Raw genomic sequence first — 20,529 nt, 5'->3', positions numbered from 1 at the left:
CCCTCTTGTCTCTGTTAGTAACAAAGTCTGCACTTGAGAATGGTAAATTCTCACCACAATCATTTCTGCCAGTAGTTAACATGCCTGCCCCATCCTACAGCTCCATGATCAGATATCACTAGAAAAACTGAACCGCAAAACGATACCATACGTACTTTTGAGCACAACATACATACCACTCCAAGGCAAACCCATACAGAGAAAGAACGAACAAGGCAGGAGTATAATGATAACCAAATTTATTCATCGGAAATGTCAATCAAGAGGGAGAACACACGTGGGTAGCAAGTCAGTCTGGAAGAAAACCACCGACCTCGCGAGGGGTGTACGCAAAGCCCCATCACGTCGAGAACACATCCATATTTCCAAAATATGTAAATATAGATCTAGGTGAATATAACACATCTTCAAAAATAACATCTTCTGTGCGCTATGATACAATGTGCGGAGTAAACCGTTGCCGCGTGGCAAAAAAGGCATTCGATACGTGAGATCCTTCATGCATCGACATCTCGGGACAACACAGTTCCGACTAGAATGAACATGGCAATTTGATAGCTTTAAGAAGCGTGCTGCTTTGAAGACAAAGCCAAGGTGCAGAGCATAATGCAAAGTGCTAACTATGCTGCATTTTCCCAGCATGTCGGCAGCACAGCAGGCAGACAAAAAGCTTCAAGCATAAAGCAAGCACTCAAGCAAGAGTAACAGGTCTAGTCTAGGTTAGAAAGAGGCTGGTTCGCAACTGACCACTGGACATATGTTCCCATGTTCACATGAGAGCCTTCATACAAACTTCATTGGCACTGTGACTGAGGGTTTAAAGGGACCATGAAGACAAAATTTTAGATTTGAAAGAACTCACTCAGACTCAGCGCCATTCTAGCCACGAATGATGTTTTTTGAAGAGAAACAAACAAACAACAAAAAACGCAAGAAACAAAATTTTTTCGAAATTTGCGCGAGGGTGACGTTTTATGAACACGAGTGACGTAACACGGGCCAAAGCTAAAAACCTCATTTTCGGTGTGTTAACCAAACATAAACATTAAAGTGAAATCAAATCAAAAGAAACTATCAAATCAATTACAATCCATTACACGAAACTATCAAATCAAATTCAATCAAATGAAACTAGAAGCCACGCTACAATAGCCGTCATATTGGCGGCTGCCGATTTCACAAACAAGATTCGTCGACGTCACAAAAAAAATCGCTGGAAAAGTGCCTCACGGTGTTGCCACTTCTTCACTGGTTTTCCTCAATATCTCCATTATTTTTGTGAAGTTTTTTTATAAAATTTGCCTTATCGTTACGAGCACAAAGCAGTCTTTCTAATAAACCTCACTCGTTGTTTGTCTTAATAGCCGCTTGACTGGTTAGAACAACATTGTTCAGCTCACACGTGATTATACGTCAGGCTTCGTGACTAGACAGCTTTTAATCTCTCAAGGACCTGCTTTCTGCGATTTATAAATCGTGTAAAACATCGCGTCAAGCATTTTTGAAACAGAGTGGGGGATGTCATTTCTGCGCTACACTAAAACAAAGCCTGGCCTCGAAACTGCTCTGGCCTCTTTCGAAGGACTTGCAGCTTATTGCAAGTTCCACTGAAGAAAGGCTACTGATGATATCCAGAGACTTCACTGCGGTTACATTTTGATTTTTCCTATTCCACGCAAGCATTTCGAAGCCACTGCGAATATTGACTGTGTTTTTCTATGTCTGGCTTCTATATGCCAAATTACACAAATCCGGGAATTCCAAATGGAAAACAAGCTGTGGACATCTCGCACTATTTGCTTCTCATCGTTCGATATTTATTTACGCTGTGCCGTCAACTGCACTATCGCTTAAGATTCATCCATGACAGTGCCACGAAGAATGTTCTATATACGCTTCGTTTATGTTTTACGTGTGCTAGAAACAACGTGCAGAACTCATTTTGCGGCGCTACTATGGAAAAAGAACCTCAGATGTTATCTGTCATCGTTTTTTTAAATAGCGCTGGACATTTTTTCTCTCCCAAATCCTTAAAAGTCGTGCAGTGTGATAGCTTTGAACTCAATAATGCCGGGGAGAAATTCTCAAAGAAAAAAACGTCAAACTGAATCAATAAGTTTCTTTAAGCGCACGAAAGACATGCCTGTTATTGAATGCTAGTGTTCTGAGCATTTAAAAAAGGGGTCTTTTAATGAGCCTTACCCAGTTCGACTTACATAACAACCATAGGTACTACCGTGCTATCTCAATGCACCAAAACTTTAGGCAAGCATCTTTTATCCATATTTTTTCTAATTTCTGCACAAACATCAGTCAAAAGTCACAAAATAACTGTAAAAAAGCACTAAATACTCAGCTTTCTCTCTCGTTTTCCCAGCATTGTGTTTCATTCAAGTCACATACCAGCTGAGTTTCACAAATAGGCACCATATGTTACGGGTACCATGATGTAATCGACTGCATGTGTAATGAATTCGAAAGGAATGCGAAAATAGTTCACTATAATCCATAAACAAATGCGCGAGATCCACAATGTATATTTTCACAGGGATGTTGGCAACCGCACATGAGTGAAAATTCACTATAGCCATGTTCAGTATATCTGGTTGCGAGCACACTACTTATCCGAAGTTACCTAGCGTAAAATATGCAACAACAGTAATGTCAGGAACCAAAAAAAAAAAGGAGTTTTTTCTAGTGTAAAAAGGAAAGCTATGCTGAAATAGTTTTGCGCGTTTTAAACACATGGCCCTGAGAGACCCACACGCCAACTTTACTACTAAAATATAGCAAAACAGTACAATACAGTAAGACAAATTTACCATAAAATATTTTCAGCAGAAATGCAGCATCAATGGAAGAGGAGACTACAGTTTTTCCCCTTGCAATTCTATTCCTTAGCAAATTGCACCCCTTTTCAATACCAAGCATCTGAAAAATGAAACTGAACATTTCAATCAATAAATAAATCAATCAATCAATCAATCAATCAATCAGTCAGTCAATTTAAAGTTGAATTTAACGGAACAACACTGTACACGCAGTTGGGACGGTGTACAAATTTAGTTTTAGCACCGCAAAGCTCTAAGACTGACGTTTAACAAAAATGACAAAGAGTAAGAAACGGAGTAAAAACAGAGTAAAACAAAGAGTAAAGAATGACACATAAGCAAGATGAACAAATGACCCAAACAAATGCGCCACGAGTGCCATATCACAATAGCACGACTTTCAACAGAGAATGTGTTTAAACGTATATATAGGTAGTATCACAACTGAAAAAACAAAACCACTGGAATGTGCAGGCAAAGGAAAGTTATCCAAACACGCAAGCAACATGACCGTGTAAATGCAAAACAGAAGCAAATATAATAAATAAATGCATAAATACAGATCTTTAGCAAATATGTCAGCCAGTATATTCAACTGTGCTGAAGATGACCAGAACAGCATCAATAGACTGTGCAGCGCGTGCTTTGTACTTTTGAGGACAAACACATCTTTCGAAGCTGTGACTAAACATAAAAGCAACACTCCCAAGCTATGTATATCCTTGTATAAAGAAATTAAACTCATAACTGTTGAATGGCCTGGTACTGGTACTGCTGGTACTGGTACTGCTAAAGAAAAGCTTTCCCAGCTGTTTACAAGAGCAATGTAGCAGTCAAAAGATGAGAAGCTGTGTATAGTCCATTAAACCGACTCAAAAAGCAATAAAGGTGATGAAAATAAAAAAATTAAGAAATATAGTGAGTTCCAAGTATATAACACCACTTTCTTTTCAAAAGGAATGTTTAAAGATGATCCTTCAGAGAATCTGGACCTTTCGATGACGATATAGATCTCGTGATCTGAACAGCTATCAACAAATGCTAAAAATCCCTTATTGGAGGCAGGCGAAACTTAATGTGTAAGGTGCATTTTGCTGCACAAAAAGGGGTGCCAATTTCAGTTTTTTGTAAATCTCGGGGCTGAACGAATGCCTTGGGCAGAAACAACAGCTGGAAAAATTGGAGTGTCAACTTTGCATTTTTTTAACAAGTACAAAATGTTGTGGTGGTTACGTCGTATGGTGCAGGGAAACTTTCAATTTTTACCAATTATCTAGAAAGAATCGAAGGCGGACTTAAAATTCCACAACCGTCGTTCACTAAATTTGAGCTCATTCTTTTAACACTAGATAATTCGAACAATTTGTGCGTTTACTCAAAAATTGAGCTTTGGCCCTCCAACAGATGCCAGAAACACACACAAAAAAAACACAAATTACTAAAAATTGGTAAAAACACAGATAAACGTGCACATCAAAATGACCTCAATGGCAAGCACTGTATGCTCAGAAAAGTTTTTTTGCCAGTGCCATGCAAACATTTTCTGGCACAGAATTGAGAAGTTGCCTGAAATCCGTTCCAAAACATTAACATTTTTCTTGAACAGTGCAAGCCTACAGGGTTTCTGTGCTGCAGATAAGTAATCAGATATGGGGACGCAGATTCGAGCTCATCTCAATGTAACCCACAAAATTCATGTGGCGAAAAATTCCATGCAGAAAAAAAGGGTGCACTTGGAAACTGACTGATATCATGACAAATTAAGTTAAGTTCTACCATAAACGTGCCTTTTCTTCTTTTTTGCACAAAGAAAATTTTCTTTTGCGATCAATGCTTTAACAAAATGTCATGCTTGTGTACATTCACTAAACTCCACTGAGTTTCTTGCGTAACGGAGGCGACTTCACGGAAGCATTTTTTTCTTAGCTTGCTATGCTTCCGTGATTCCTATCAGTAACAAAAAAAAAAGTTTGGATGTGACTGAACGTACATGAATACGTCCATCAGGTGTCAGTGTATTCTATTGTCTCACTAATTTCTCAAAAGAAGAAATTAACCCTGAATTGTCATTTATCTACTTTGCGGCTAAATAGGGGTTAATTAACGATGATTGTAGTGTTTAACATGGTGAAGCAACACTACGAGGCGCGTTGCATACTTGATGCCTCTGGATTAATTCCGACCACCCAGGGATCTTACACGTGTGCTGAAATCTTGAACAAACGGGTGTCCTCCCTTTTCACCTCCATCATAAAAGCAGCCACCGTGGCTGGGGTCGAACCTGAGTCCTTGGGCTCAGCTGCACAATGCCTGAGCCCGTGAGGCACCATGACGGGTAGAGATTAACTCCATTTATAACTTCATGGCTAGCAACTGTACAGGCTTTGCATTACCCTCTGTGCAATCCCGTCACACACGTGTCTTAGTGCAACTTAAAAAAAAAAAAATAGTTCCACACGAACCTCCCCAGTCACTTTGGCGCGCAGAGAACATCTCAACACGAATATTTTACCATCCACCTTTTCATTTTTTGCATTTACGCAGTAGCTCCCCACTGATTATTTTATTTCTTTTCTTTAGGTGCCACAACACGGCGGCTTTGTGGTCGTAAATGAAAAAACTACGACTGCACACACCACATAAGCATTCTGTATTTGACTGCAAAGTGAAAGCACGTTTTTTTCTGCGTGTGATGATGGCATTTTTGCGTTTGGCATACAAGAACAAAGCCCTTTTCTCGTTTGTTCACTCTGAGTTCCATTTTCATTGCTTTATAGAGTTGATTTTCTGTAAACCTGAGCCTCTACTCAAGCAGTGTGGCAAGCTAGAGGCTTTCACAAAGTAGTATACTAGTACGGACTAAATTCTGTCATCCAATCGGGATGTTGCGAGGCATCCCAAAATGACCTCATCATCGCAGCAGGTTGTAATAAATGTGACAGCCAGTGCTTTCCGGAACTTCAGGTATTTTTCAGATGCAGCTCCGTCTAAACTGAATTTCGCTGCTAAAAATTTAACTAAAAGGGCATTCCAACAAAAAAGACATCCAGCATCAACAAGTAGAACCTTGAAACAAGCAAAAAGCACCTTTGCAAGCACACAAAGGCATTTCAGGCAAGTAGACTAAGTGAGTTACGGCAGATGATAGTGATCCGAATTTCGCTACAACCGCCTCAAAGCGTGCCCTTATTATTTGGTGCACTTGAAGCCATCGGCAAGAATTTGCAATGTACTATGCCATATCGCCCTCTGCTACAACACACGTTAATTGAGGGGAGATGATCAAGTCACAGCGTCGCGATTTTTCAAGATCGAGTTACACCATTTTGAGGATGCCTACAATCAACTCATTAAGAAAGCCTTGATAGGATTACTAAATGTGCAGCGTGGCACGTACACTTTGCTGAAGCTGGTGGCCACGGCTTATTGCATCGTTTCTTCAGAAACTAGATGCGTGAGTGGTTAAAATATCCCAAAATATGCTTACACCACACAACTATCTTCGCTACGCTCAATACTAGAGTTTTGGCTTATTTTGAGCCTCTTTGTTTGATCGAACATTGCACTGTCCCTACACTCCCAAAGCAAATTTACACAACACAATGTAGATCTCGTCTACCAGGACCATTGTCTGCTTCAACATGATAACGCACACGATGGAGCAAAATAACACTGCGCGATCAGTTTGTGCGCTGCAACAGATTGCACCGAGGAGAATGTGTTTGGCTCCCGTTTGCCAAGGTCTCATGAACGTTGAAGCAGACAGACTAGGTTGAGTTTCTGCTGTTGGATCAAGCGCGCATTCTGCTTTAGAACTGAGACGCAAATGCGCCTGAACCGTGAAAGAAGCGGTGCACTGCTTCGCTGCAAGTTGCAAGGGGCAGACGACACAGCCGTGACCAGTGTGGAAGCAGGAAGTATTGCGGCAACAAGGGCTGCTGTGCGCAGTGTGTCGTGGCAGCGACTACTTACACAAAGGACCCAGAACTTATCAGCTGATTTTGTCATAAATGCATGCAACTGAGGGCACAAAACACTTCCCAAGCCCCAATCCCATTTCTGTCATGCATGGCACCGGGGGAATGTATTCGAACCGCACAATAAATAAACCGCGCGGCAATTTTTGAACGCCACGCAGCCGCAAGTAGCCAGGAACAGACGATAAAATGGACGCCACCGGGTCTATCGGAATCACGCCAGCAGCATCGAGTCACATTCTTCCGATGAGATCGCCTGGCAACGCATGAGATAAAGCACCTCCCTACAGTCGAGACGGAGAAGTTTTCCCACACAAACCAATGGAGAATGTTGTCTGCTAAAGACGAAACACAAGCTGTGGAGGGCAGAGAATACTTCAGGGACCAGGCTTGCACACCCCTCCTTCAGGAGAAAGAGGAAGCATGCGAACCCTGCAATGATCTGGCAGTCGCAATACGGAGCATACGGAAGACAAATCCTGTATCCTTCCCGTATGCCTCTTGTATGGCTTCCATACGGTTCCCGTATGGTTCCTATATAGTTCCTGTATGGCTCCCGTATGATGTTGGAGACCAATGCAGTGGTGTCCCAATCCGTAGTCGCCTGGTGAGCCGACCCTACTTCTAGGAGTGTGACGAAGGCCGGACAGCGGGGTCAGAGGTCCCAGGAGAAGAGGTGGTGCTTGACCAGCATGTCCCGCACGCCCTCCCGTAGCGGTTGCGAGGGCTCTCGCTGGACAGGCAGCTCCCAGTTGGGGTTCAGGTTGAAGGCGAACTGGGACAGCAGCCTGGGACGAGAAGTGCAATTTCCGCGTATACATTTATATTCATATAACACACAATCAGCTCGAAGTCAACAATCAAGCTTTGATTTTTGATTGTAGGGTTTAACATGCCGACGCAACGCAGGCGATGAGGTGCGTCGTAGTGGAGGGCTCCGGATTAATCTTGACCATCTGGGGATCTTTATCGTGCGCCGAAATGTCGTACACATGGGCGTTTTTGCTTTTCGCCTGCATCAGAAAAGTGGCCGCGGCGGCCAGGAATCGAACCCGCAACCTCGTGCTCAGCAGCACAACACCTTAGCCACTGAGCCACCACGGTGGGTGATAATCAAGCTGCTTCTGTCATTAACCATTTCAGTAACCATGTCTCTACATGGAGACTCGACTTCATCACTTTTTACATGAAAATGAAGAGTTCATGCTGCAGAACAGTGTCGCTAATGTTTGAAACCTACGAAAGTGAAATGTAGTGCCATGTGATGTGGAACGGCGGACCAGCACTCCTAAACATAATTTCAAAATAGGCGCCACCACGTTCTATGGGAGCTCCAGTGTGTTGCCAGCCTAAGTTCTCTTTTACCGCGGCGTAAATCATTTATAAAGGCTAAAAACACCTGTTTCATGTGCAGAAATTATTATTTCACCTCCGTGTTGTAAACTGCCTCAAGGTATTTATTATTTTTTACAGGGAAAAGAAGGACTGAGTCATGGTGTCTCCATATGAGGACGCAACAACATTTGCATAGTAACTATTCCAGAGAGACGGAACCTTTTTTTGTTACCTCGAGACACCTAAAGCTGCGAAACCTGCAAGCATGGAATTTTTCTGCAGTGAATATAATAATTTGCGACTGAAAGGGTTAAAGGGGCCATAAAGACGAAATATAAGTTGGTTCATCAAAAATACTCCTTTGTCTCACGTACAATGGCCACCAATCTTATCACAATTTTCAAACCAGTAATCTAGATACTATTAGGAAAAACGTATGAATCAGTGGCAACCCTGCAGCTGCTCTCCGGCAACTTCTCTATGAGGTCACAGAGTCTCTACGTGCGAGTGGGGACCCCTGGCCTCAGTTACCACCAAGAAACATGAACGGGCGAGAGCAGTAGGGCCTCTCGTTCCCTTTGGTCGTATTACTTGTAATACGATCAAAGTAAAATAATACTTGTAATTACTTGTAGTGGCTGGAATAGCTGCGAGGTAGTAAACGCACCACCACCATGCTCTTAGTGCTGGCCTCTATTACGTCCATGCTGTCCACATTACATCACTGCAGCATAAAATTTGTTAGTTTCTCTAATAATGCTTGCATTCTTTTTGGCTGAAAAACATCTTTAGTGGCTGGAATGAAGCTAAGTGAATTAGCAGGGGCTGTCGAAATTGAGCAAAGTTGTATGTTGTCTTCCTCGCCCCTTTAAACCATTTCTGCATGCTGACTGCAATAGCCGAGGTGCTCGCTCACAAAGCACTAGTATTGGAGAAGGTGGGAAATTATATTAAGTGGGATGTTAAATCTTAAGCAGGCAACCGTCTTCAGAAAAAGAGAGTGAGAGAGAGTGAAGGGATGGTTAGAGAGAGATGTATACCGTATTTACTCGATCCTAAGCACGCCCTTTTTTCCACAATCGCGATTCCCAAAATGACCCCCTCCACACACGCACACATACACACACATATTTTGTAGCGGTATCTACACGAGGCACGCACAGAAATATTTTATACAGCACCCATTCAAAAAATAGGCGTAGACAGTGAACTCACTGTTTACGTCTGATACTCAGTCGATCTCACTACTTGAGCTGCTGCTCTCAGTATCCCACAGCAGGCCATCTTCTGTTCTATCGATGTGATTTGTAATCTAATATTTCTTACAGGGTTCGGCCACAAAAACAACTTTGACCCGGTTTAACGCCAGATTTCAGACGCACTCTGCAGCTTTTAAATTGTGTTTATTTTCCGTCGTGTCATGTTGGAACACAGCAACATCGGACCCAGCCGGGCTAGCTTCAGTGGAGAGCACACTGCTCCACTCTAGCCTGGCCATGCATGAAAAGCCGGATACTGCGCCACTTTGACAGCTTTGGTTAATGAACAGAGTGAACAAGAGCGTCTGGCGACCTGGGCAACGTGCCCTTCCTCGCAGGAAAGGGGGTGCCTAGATCCATATGTGAACTTTTTTTCCAAGTTTTTTGTCCGAAAGTAGGGGAGGGTGCTTAGAATCGAGGGTGCTTAGAATCGCCAAAAAAAAAAAAAAAAAAAAAAAGAAAGAAAACAGTATTAGGAAGATGGCTAGATAGAAAGGGAAGGACGCAGAAAGTGTAGGTTGAGAGGCTGAGAGAGAGAGAGAGAGAGAGAGAGAGAGAGAGAGAGAGAGAGAGAGAGAGAGAGAGAGAGAGAGAGAGAGAGAGAGAGAGAGAGGAGAGGGGGGGGGGGGGGGGGGGGGGGGGGGGGGGGGGACGGAGTCAAGCGGGGAGAGAGTAAGTAAGAAAGGAGCAGGCACTCTCTCCGTACGCACAGTGGCAGCCACCCTGTACTCGCTCACCTGAGCTCGCACTTGATCTGCACCCCAGCCGGGGGCTGTTGACGAAGGACCAGGGCTGGTACCACTTGTGCACCACCGACAGGCTGGAGCAGAGCACCTCGAACCACAGGTGCAGCACCTGCTCACTGCAACAGCCACCGCCATTTGGGTGGGGGTCAAGTCGGTCGTCCGCACAGAGCAACTACGCATTCCGGTGTGGTGACTAGGGTGAATGACTAGGGCGTGCTCCCTACTGGAGACAGCCTCAGGTTTTAGTAGGCCTGCATAACAGACGTTTCCGTGCTTAGGCTCCGATACAGTCTGAAACCGGCCCGGCAAACTCAAGTGCAGTACTTGATCAAAGTTAGTCAATACAGAGCAGTTGCGAAACTTTCCATAGGCCCCCCGGTATAAAAAAAAAATGGCCCGCACTGGGCACACTTAAACAGGAGGCAAGCGTGGGGCAAGTGGACTACCCTGTCACCTGTTGACAGCAGGTTGAACTACAGTCTACGCTTGTCACAGCGGATCCGGCAACAACAGACTTCCAGCTACAACAGGCCATTTCTGTCGGTATGTTTGGTCCCCGTGCATTTTTAGTGGAGTCCACTCCGCACATAACGGACACGGCTATAGCAGACTATCGGCTACAACAGACTCACTTTCAGGCAAAAATTGTTTTGAATGAATGTTAATAGCGGACTTCGCAGTGCCGGCACCCGGTATTCTTCTTTGTTTACTTTGGCGAGGAAACTACTATGTCTGGCAACATTGCCAGCGTAGAACGGGTCGTTGGTGCAGCCAAGCCAAGCCTGCAGCTGTGGCCATTCTCTTTTTTTTGTGTGTGTGCGTGTGTGTGTGTGCGACCAGCAGCATGAGCAGCAGGGTAGCTGATTTCATTCTCGGATAAACTAAGCATAATTAACACTGATGAACATGGGGAAAAACACGCCGACATAGCCAGAAGTACGGGACTGTCTAAACAAACATTCTGCTCGACTGTCAAGAACAAGGTTGCTGCTGACAAGCGCGACTCTGGTGTGATTGCAGAACAGCGCTTTCAAATACATGAAGAAGTGCACTCGGACGCCAAATCTGCCCTAGACACAGTTTTTTTCCGTAATAAAGAACTCAGATTCAGTGAAGTTCAGCATTCATTATTCCCACGCATAGATCGTTCCTATTCTGTTCGATGAAAAAAGGCAAGAAATGCCTCAAGCAGGGGGTTGGTTCCCATCCATTGCATGCAATCTGCCGTTGGCCAGGCACAGTCCAACTGGTCTAACTTTTGATTTCACAACTGCCCCCCATCAGATTATTTCGTATCAGCTGCATTACTGACAAGACTAAGATCATTAAGAATGCGGAAGCTGCCTTAAGGGGACATCAGGCAGCAATCCGAATTGTTTTGTGAACGCTTTCAGGTAAACCAGCCTCGTTACACAGGGTTCGAAAAGAGCCTGGATAATTCTGCTGGCCATTATTGATTTTTTACAGCTGGTTAGTAATTGCTGCTCGTTATACTCTCGCTTTCTCAGCTTAGCGTGCATTTCTACGCACTCAGCCACATGTGATAGGCCTTTTCCAAGTGCTGGTGCTAAGCTTTGAAAACAGTGTTAGGTGATTCTTTTACCCCGCCTGAACGCTGTGCAGAGATGCTCCAGGCGTGTAGAAAGTACGAATTGCCTACAGCATTATATGCAACAGTCGTCAAAGTTCCCACTTTATGCTCATATATGTTCAGATACTGCATAATTCGGATACAGCGGACATTTTTTTCCGGATAAAGGGGTTCGGTTGTAACAGCATACATAGACTGTAGTAGCACTCAAGTGCTTGTGGCTGCAGCCTCAAATAAAAGAAAAAACGTGGAAATATAAGCAAACATTTCCTTACTTAGTGTTTCCTAATTTTAAAAGCAAGCTTCATATTTATTAGATTGTGTTATGAAAGTTTTCACAACACGTGCGTGCTGAATAACAATGGCACACACTAACACTACACTTGTAGCCGTGGCATCAACAAAAAACAAGTTGATAAGCAGAGCCAAGGACAAGACACCTTCTTCACATCCGCTCACTCTGGCCACACAAACCGTGACAGAATTACCGTGAATGATTTGAATGCAAACAAACTGCGACACTGGAAGGATGAGTGCAGTCAGTAAAGCAGCCTGGCGGTTGGCACTTAATTAAAAGGGCCATGCAGACAAGACACAAGTTTGGTTCATTAGAAAGATTGCCTCGTTAGAATCATACAGACACCATTATTAATGTAACTTCGCTCAAATAAGCTATATAATTATGAAAAAAAGAATGGCTATACGAGCCACTAGCTCATTTCCCGCATCACAACCGATGATGTCATACCAGCTAGCTCTGCTATTGGAGGAGGCGGGCAAATGCAAATGCAAATTAGGCAGAGTTTATAAGCTTGCCGAACGAGCTATTCCTGCATAAATTTAGGGCACATTCTTTTTAAAGCAGTAAGAATGGTGGGACAAACAGTGGAAGTTACGAAAGCACGCGTAAACATAAAAGTACCGATGCATACTGCTGTTGGTACTGTGCGCACTAGGCTTGGTTTAGCTGCACAGCACTGTGGGGCTTAGGAGTTGTCTCAGGCAACACTGGCCGACTGATGCAAGCAATGGTGTCTTACGTGACCATATTTGTCGAGCGAGCACTATGTTTCACGAACGATTATTTTCTCCTAGAAAAAAAAACAAGCCAGGTTTAAATATGGTCACAAACAAACCAAAGGCAGAAAACGGCTTGCCACGGTATGGTGGCGCCATCTAGGTTTACTAACGGTAAACGAGGCTTTGCAATCGGCTGCAGAACGGCTGGTCCCTGTGATGGCATTGCAGACCACGAAAACACGCAATTTACCGGGAGAATCAAAATTTTAACTTAAATTGATTAATTTCTCAGTGAATAAAGCATCATTTGCATCCGGACAAGCGCTGGGGGCACTATTAAACACAAAATGTTTCAAATAAAACAAATGTATTTTGTCTGCATGGCCCCTTTAACACCAAACTGCGACAGAGGCCAATACCATGCAACAGTTGCGCAGATCAATGTTGATTCAGAGCCAGCCCAGTGCAAACAACAGTTCAACCCAGTGTTGACAGTAACAGTGCATTTGCATTACACACATGGCAAATCTGACATGCACCCAAACAGAAACGAATCCGCCTACGCTCAATATTCGGTCCAGATCCGGATTTGGATCAAGATTCAAACATGCTCAAGATCCACACTAAGCCACACTCACTTGAGTCCGATGCAGACGAGAGAGCGCAGCTTGACATCCATTTGGGCGTGGGCCAAGTCGTGGGACATGTTCACCGCCTGCACCGACTGGAGCGACCACAGGGCAAACCCGGGGCAGCCCCAGTGTTACACTCATTTGCAACTAATGCAGACACCCTTTTCATCAGCTCTTCAGCACAAAATGGAAGCTATTACACCCTGTTAGAAGTACCAATAAGCCCTATTTCGGACACAGTCACCTGAAATGTGATCTTGCACTCTTTTTGTATTCGGTTTTAGGTGCACCTAACAATTCCGAAGTCCCGTTTCTTCAGCTGGGGGCCCAAATCAATGCAGAGGAAAGGGTGCGGTGAGTACGGAGAGCTCTGCACTTGCTCTCTCTACACATCTAACTGTTTGTGCATTATTCTTCAGACATCAAAACAATGGCGAAGGGCAAGTGTAGTACGTTACATGAAATAATATGTGTCTTTAAAAATTTTTCTGGAGCAAACTGCTCCCCTGTTCGCTCTGAAACTTCACACAAAAGTTGCATACTGCGGCCTATTTCGTTTGCCAACAGGAACAAGAATGGTGCTAACATGCTTGCTTAGAAAAAAATAAAAACGGTTTTTGGCTATGGGGATCCTGGGGGCCATCGTGCTGATCGTAACCACCGTCGTAGTATGGTCCTACCTATGGTATCCAGAACAAAACCAGCGATGATGGTTTGCAGCAGGTTCACGAGGCATTGCCTGTTTTAAAGTTTCAGTGCAAACAGAGGAGCGGTTTGTTGAGGAAAAATTTTTAAAAACGCTCATTCATCGATGTGACATAGTGTAAACAGGAGCAATACAGTTCAATTGTGGGACATTAAGAAAACAAGGAATGACGGTCGTTGGCGGACTTCACCAGCCGAGAAAACGTCTTTCGCTGCTAACGTAGAATCTGCTAACGTAGAATCAGCTGCAATGTGCTTGTTTCGGGAGCACAGCAGACCAACTGACGAAGTCCAATACAAGCCAGAAGTCACACCACGTAAAGAAAGACTGCATGAACCGAAACTTGGGCATCAGGACGGCAATTTGTTGCCAAGAGTACCCCGGGTTACCCAATTACTCAGGGACAACTTTCTGAGGCAATGGAAAGAAAGCTATGGGGGAAGGGGGGAGAGCTAACTGCTTTGTGTTACTGCAGCGAAATAGTACCCAACTGGTTTCGGTTTCAGTTTCGACGTGACAGAAACACATTTGCTACAGTCCATTTCTTCTCATAAGCTTTGTGGTTGAGTGCGCTGAACCATGACCACCAAGCATAAAGGCATATTGGTGTCTCCTCCCCTACGCTTCAACCGTCATAAACACACGCAACCGCATTGACTGGTGAATTCAGACTGACCAGGGACAATATCATCCAACTCTGTATCGTGCAGAAGTGAATTTTGCCAGCTCTGCAATTTTGAGGGCATGCACTCATTTGCAAGCTATTCTGGAGGTGAAAACTGGGCAGGACATTAACATGTGAAGAGTGCTTACATAGCGCGGGTGCCGTATACCGAAAGAGCAGCACGCTTACGCACACGCTCACTCACGCCGGCAAATTGGCCAACTGAACGCATTACGGAAACGACGGAGAGTCCCCATTGCAAACCACTTACTTCATTTGTTTTGACAGCTTTTGCTTCTCAAGCGTCATAAAAATCCTATGTGGAGAATGAAGCGGCGAGCTACTACTGGAGGGAAAGAATGGTGCCGTTGATGAGGTCGCCATGTTTTTTTTAGAAGAGAAGCTATGCGCCTCTAGGGACGAAGGACGGAACGAAAAACACCCGAACATCTAAAAACGTAATGCTCTCTGTTTCATAAATTCTGCCTAGTAATTTAGTGCCATTATCAATATTCATGGCTAAAAAATAAAAACTATACTTTTTAATTGCTTAGGTTACAGACAGCCAACTGTTTTGTGTTGAACTACTTTCAGCAGCTGAGCGAAACGGTGTGGTTTGGCTTCGTAGCCTTGAAAGTTGTCCCCGAGTATAGTGGAGTTAAAACTGCAACAGCACCAACTGCTCCACTGCAGTTCCCCCTCTCGCACAAACCTGTCTTGAACCTGCTCTGTCTTGAACCTGCCGGTGCCCTAATGAAACATCCTATGAAGACACACAGTCTCCTCCTTGCTTGGTTCCAACAAGCTCAGAGTTTTCTTTAAGGCCAAGTGCCCTCAAATTTCACATCGGCCAAATTCACTGTAAGCGTACAGTGGGTACTACGAAACCAACTGGGATATGACTGGTAGTGCTGTAAAACACGTGGTTAATTAGTTATAAGCGTTTAAAATAGCTCCGTCGCAGGCGACGCACAAACAGCCATCAAGTGGAAGTGACACTGCGGCCGGCCGGACGCATTTTCCGTCGGCCAGCCTCCGGTCGAGCTCCACTGGGCGTGCTTCTTCTAGGGCTGCGGCGAGGGCAAAGTGTTGCGTGTAAGTTTTCTCCGGCCGGCCGGCTGTGTATGGCCGCTCAATCGCCGGCTGAGCCGGCTGGAGCAGCAATTCAGCCTGGCCGTAACGGCCACGCTCTTCTCAATTTCGGTTTCTAAATCTCCTATTCCTGATGGTCGTTTTTTCCGCAAATACGCGTATTTCAACATTCATGTTTCGTATTTTGCAGTATTTTTAGGCACGCTATATAACGGTCTCAAGAGGTTCAAACGTTGACTGCAGTTGGCCTTTAACTAACTAACCAGGCTGGCCACACTCACCCGGTAAAGGACCTCCTCGGGAGTGAGCACTTTGCCGTCCTCATCCAGCCTGCATCGAGAAGGGAGAGAGGGCACGGCTGCGCTCGCAAGTTCCGCACTTCGCTGGTTCGTCAAAAGGACTGCTCTGCCCTGATAACAATGGTGCCAATTTTATCGCAAACTCCGAACAAATAAGGGAGATGAAACACATTCAACACTGGCAACACCCCACTCGCTTGTCGGCGATTCGTTAGAGACGTCACACAATCTTGTTTGGACGACTGGTGAACACCAAACTAAGCCACCACCAAGGAACATGACTGGGCGACTGTAGTAGGGCCTCTGGTTCAGTTGGATTGCGTCATTTGAATGCTTACACGCAGCTGACACACTGACGCCCGTGTTTCTGCAGCTGGCCCATATGACGTCCCTCCTGCCCATAATACGTCAATGTAGAGCAAAAGTTCTTCCACATCGGCATTTTTCGGTTAAGCAAGTGTTTCATGGGTGGAATGGAGCTGAGTTGTACCCTTGTCGCACGGCAAATCTAATGTAATTCACAATGAATGACATTAGCTGTTAGTGACATTTGGTTTGGCCATGCGGGTGGGTCTATACGGCGAAACAAATGCCATTTGCAAGATTGCAAAAATTGCGGAATTATTGCTTAAGTGCATCTAGAATGTTTTCATATATAATAGCTCTTTAAAACAAAACAGACAATTCTTTATTTTTTAATAAAAAAAAGAAAATCACCCTTTTTAACTGACATAAGTAGACACCACAAGCCGAGACAAGACCGCAAATCATCCGTATTCAGGGTAGTGAGCGCATTAGGGACAAGATTTCGTTCTTTTTAAGCACTTGTTTGTCTTTATTTGAAAAACAATATGAAGAGGAAAATATAATTTTACTGACAGATTTCAGAAACAGTACGTTTTGGTTTGTACAACGCCGCCTGTAAACACATTGCCTGACGCATCGTCCGCTTTCCACTGGGAACGGTAGGGCGTGGCCTCCGAGATTGGCTGCCAGTGCTCCTCCGCTATGTGGTGCACGCTGGCGGGCGTGCGCCACATAGCGGACGTCAGTGCTTGCGAGCCGCGGATGGTGCTGCCACTTCTACGACGCATGTCTGTCAGCTTGCCTGTTGAGTTTCAACAGCCGTCTCGTTCCTATTTTAGTCGCGACGGGGCATTAGTTCTGGGGCCACTGGTGATCTCGTCCAACGTGTCCCTCTCTTCATACCTGCTGCATTTTTCGAAAGATGAATGACAAAGCTCTCTGCTTTCTTGAACGGCTTCGTATTCTTGCAGCTTGACACCATTTGCTTTGCGATAAAGCGGTTTGCTTCCACATTACAGGTAGTAGTACTAATGACACTTTTAATAATTAACAGGAGCAGTGGCGTAGCTAAAAATATTTTTCGGGGCGTGTTATATGCCGGCGGAAAGAGAGAGGGAGAGAGAGAGAGAGAGAGAGAGAGAGAGAGAGAACATGTCATTTCGTTTTCTTCTATAGTTGCCTTCTTTTGTTTTCACATATCTATGAGGAGTGCGAACAGCGTGGACAAAACAAGGCCGAAATGCGGAAAGGACAGAGGGGGCAAATCACCACTCAGAAAATGTCGGGACCCGTAATCCATGGTAGGTAAGCGTGTAAAGCTGGCATCAGCCTGCGGCAGCACAAGTGGTTTTGCGTGCGCCGTGGCACCGGCAGGTTTATCAGTGACAGACCAAAAGATAGCCATGGTGAAAAACAAAAAGGCGTAGGAGCGCCGCCTGGGCAGCGCTACACAAACTGTCAATTATTTTGCATAGTTTTTGAGAAGCCGTACCGGCTGGCGGACATGAAAGCACGTAGGAAGGCTACGGAGTGGGAGAGGGTAGGAGAGAGCAGCGGGAGAGTGGCTGTTGGGCCATTTTTCGCTCACACGTTAGGCAACGTTTAGACAGACGGTGTTGGCTTCTAATTGAACTTTCTTGTCTAGTGACGCGCCACTGCTGTCGAGGCTACTCATTTGGCCGCTGAATCAGCTCCCGAAGCTCAGTTGGCTGTTAAACGCCATTCGCCTTAAATGTCATCCGGTATTTTTTTTGTAACGGTGAACTAATCACATTAGAGCAAATGACATTTGCTCTAAATGTCACGAGATTCGCCATGTGACACCGTATTATTTACCAGAGACTAGTTCTTCCAAATTGAACAAAGCTGAATTTCGTCTTCATCGCCCTCCCCAGCCACATGAAAAAAAGAAGACTGCCGACCTTTTTTTCACCACTTGCAACTTTGGCCCATTTGCTGCGGACTCTCCAGCGAATACTGAACTGCTGAAACTAAGAACCGTCTCCCCTACTAACCTTCTTCGGCTTCCTATGCATAGCCCGTACCCATTCACACGGAGTTGGAAATATGCCACCTTTTTCCTTATCTCTGTTTTTGTAATCTCTCGGCACAGTAGCGGTCTGCGCAGTACGGAAGTTTTAAAGGGGCACATGGGTCTTTGGGCCAGAAAAATTGCCCGGAAAAGCATTTTTTTAGGTATCACTTTTCTCTTGATTTGCACTGTTTTCCTCCGAAAACTGCGTACTTGGAACGGTACCAAATACTTATAAAAACCATAGAGGCCCAATTTCAAAAAAAAAAAATCCTAATTCCTTACTTCCCCGCGAGTGGTATTGCAGCGATAGGAAGTTATCAAGAAATACATCCCCGCGTGTAGTGCAGGCAGGAAAATTATTTCTTTTGCTCTATGAAGTGAGTGTTTAAACCACCCAATACGGGAAGCAGATTTTGCATTTCGTGTTCCAGTAATTGTTTAATTCCATTATTTTTAATTGGTTAGCTGGAGTACTTCAAACCTAGAAGTTAGAATTGATGTCAACTTGCATTGCAAGTTGGCATCATTGCAAAACAAAACAATTGCAAAACAAAAACCAGATAACTCCTTCTCACGTTTCCTTCTCCGCAACTTCTGTTATGTATTCATGCCATGCTGGCAATTTTTTGCTGAATACTTTTTTCCCTATTGTTCTCAAGAACAATCTAGGAAGATTTTCAATTAACTCGGAAACTAATAGCCTCACATCAAAACTAATTGGATATTTGAAATCAGCTAAAAAAAAAACTGAAGCCCATGAAGTTTCATCAAAAGTGGTTGAAAAGCAAAAAACAAATTTCTGAAGCCAGTGTGCACCCTTAATCGGTTTAGTCAATTACTCTATTTATTTAGGTTTGGCTTTAACAGTAAAAACCAAGCCACACCAGTGTGTTTGTGGCCAGCGAGGAAAGGAAAGCTCACCTGTAGGTCTTGCACAGGACCAGCCGAGAGTAGACCGAGTTGAAGTCTTTCTCAACCTCCTTGTTGGCAACCTTCAGACAAAGAAAATAAAAAAAAGAAAGGTATAAAACAATGCTTCACTCTCCCTAACCAAAACAGGCCATGCCGTTTTTTTTTTGTTACGTTGGTGTTGCGAAGTATTTTTTGACCATCTTGCATCTTCCTGGACAAATACATCATCAATGCAGAGATAAAGGGCTAACTTGTTGAGAAGTTCTAACAAAAAAAAAGTTGACGGAGATCACAAAAAAGATGGGTAAAATTTGACAGTCATGTTCCCTTAACTCTTTCACTCTGGCGCCATAGGTAATCGGAAGCCGGCTTCCGATGATTTCAAATCTCCCGCAAAATCTAAAACCTGTGCTCCACAGACAACTATCGCCATCTAGTGTGTTCATTGGCAACTTCTCTTTCAGTTTTGGTTTCGTTTGTTTATGTGTCGCGTGTGGTGGCGATGTAGCAAGAGGAATTTGAACCAAAGGGAGAGGGGATTAGGAGGAAAATGGTGTCAGGTTCGCGCCGCGTTCCGCGCAGTTAGGGTCCCTAGAAATTGTGCTAGTCTGCCGTCCGCGCGCTTTCTCTATGGGAAGGCGTGTCCGCGCCGCTGATGCACGCACAGCGCTGCGCAGAGGGCGCTACGAGCAATCGGAGCGCCCGAGCGGCCGGAGTGAGAGCGGCCGCAGGCCGGCCTGTGCCGTGCGCTACTGCCGCGGAGCGCGAGCGCGCATCGGGGTTTGTCGGCCACTTAGAGCGGTGAAATCGAATGGTACGAGGTACATCAGCTCCCAATCAGCTCACTATAAGACCTTTTAGTTTCACGCCCCGAGTTTTTCGCGAATTGGGCTACGGAGCCTCTTTGCGGCCGCTGAATTTCGCGAATGAGACCGAAGGATGAAACCGCAGCAACCAGCGTAGCCGTTTCACTACCACCGCTTGAACCATTATTAAAGTGAAGCTTTCTATGTCTCACTGATGGCCTATGTCGCCTCGAAAAAGCACTGCAAGAAAGCCAACTGTCTCTGACGACGGTGATGTTTGTGAGTAAAGTGAGAGGGAAAAAAAAACGCTTCCCGTGG

The 20,529-nt window shown here is 44.6% G+C and overlaps 1 pseudogene across 1 annotated transcript in view; it reads right to left on the bottom strand.

The window, feature by feature from the left end:
* Positions 1 to 222: 222 nt before the first annotated feature.
* Positions 223 to 20,529, bottom strand: part of LOC144172784 (small G protein signaling modulator 3 homolog) — a 71,444-nt pseudogene continuing 51,137 nt past the window's right edge. Inside the window, exons 15-19 of the transcript XR_013323105.1 lie at positions 19,415 to 19,485; positions 16,135 to 16,183; positions 13,398 to 13,483; positions 10,140 to 10,264; positions 223 to 7,596 (exon numbers count right to left, since the gene is read on the bottom strand). The product of XR_013323105.1 is annotated as a small G protein signaling modulator 3 homolog (transcript). The remainder of the gene's footprint in view (positions 7,597 to 10,139; positions 10,265 to 13,397; positions 13,484 to 16,134; positions 16,184 to 19,414; positions 19,486 to 20,529) is intronic.

Source organism: Haemaphysalis longicornis, unplaced genomic scaffold (genome assembly GCF_048455015.1).
Source record: "Haemaphysalis longicornis isolate Haplotype H1 unplaced genomic scaffold, Haemaphysalis longicornis Haplotype H1 scaffold_26, whole genome shotgun sequence".
Taxonomy (NCBI): Eukaryota; Metazoa; Arthropoda; class Arachnida; order Ixodida; family Ixodidae; genus Haemaphysalis; species Haemaphysalis longicornis.
The sequence above is the reverse complement of the archived record's forward strand: the minus strand, read 5'-3'. Positions and strand labels throughout refer to the sequence as shown.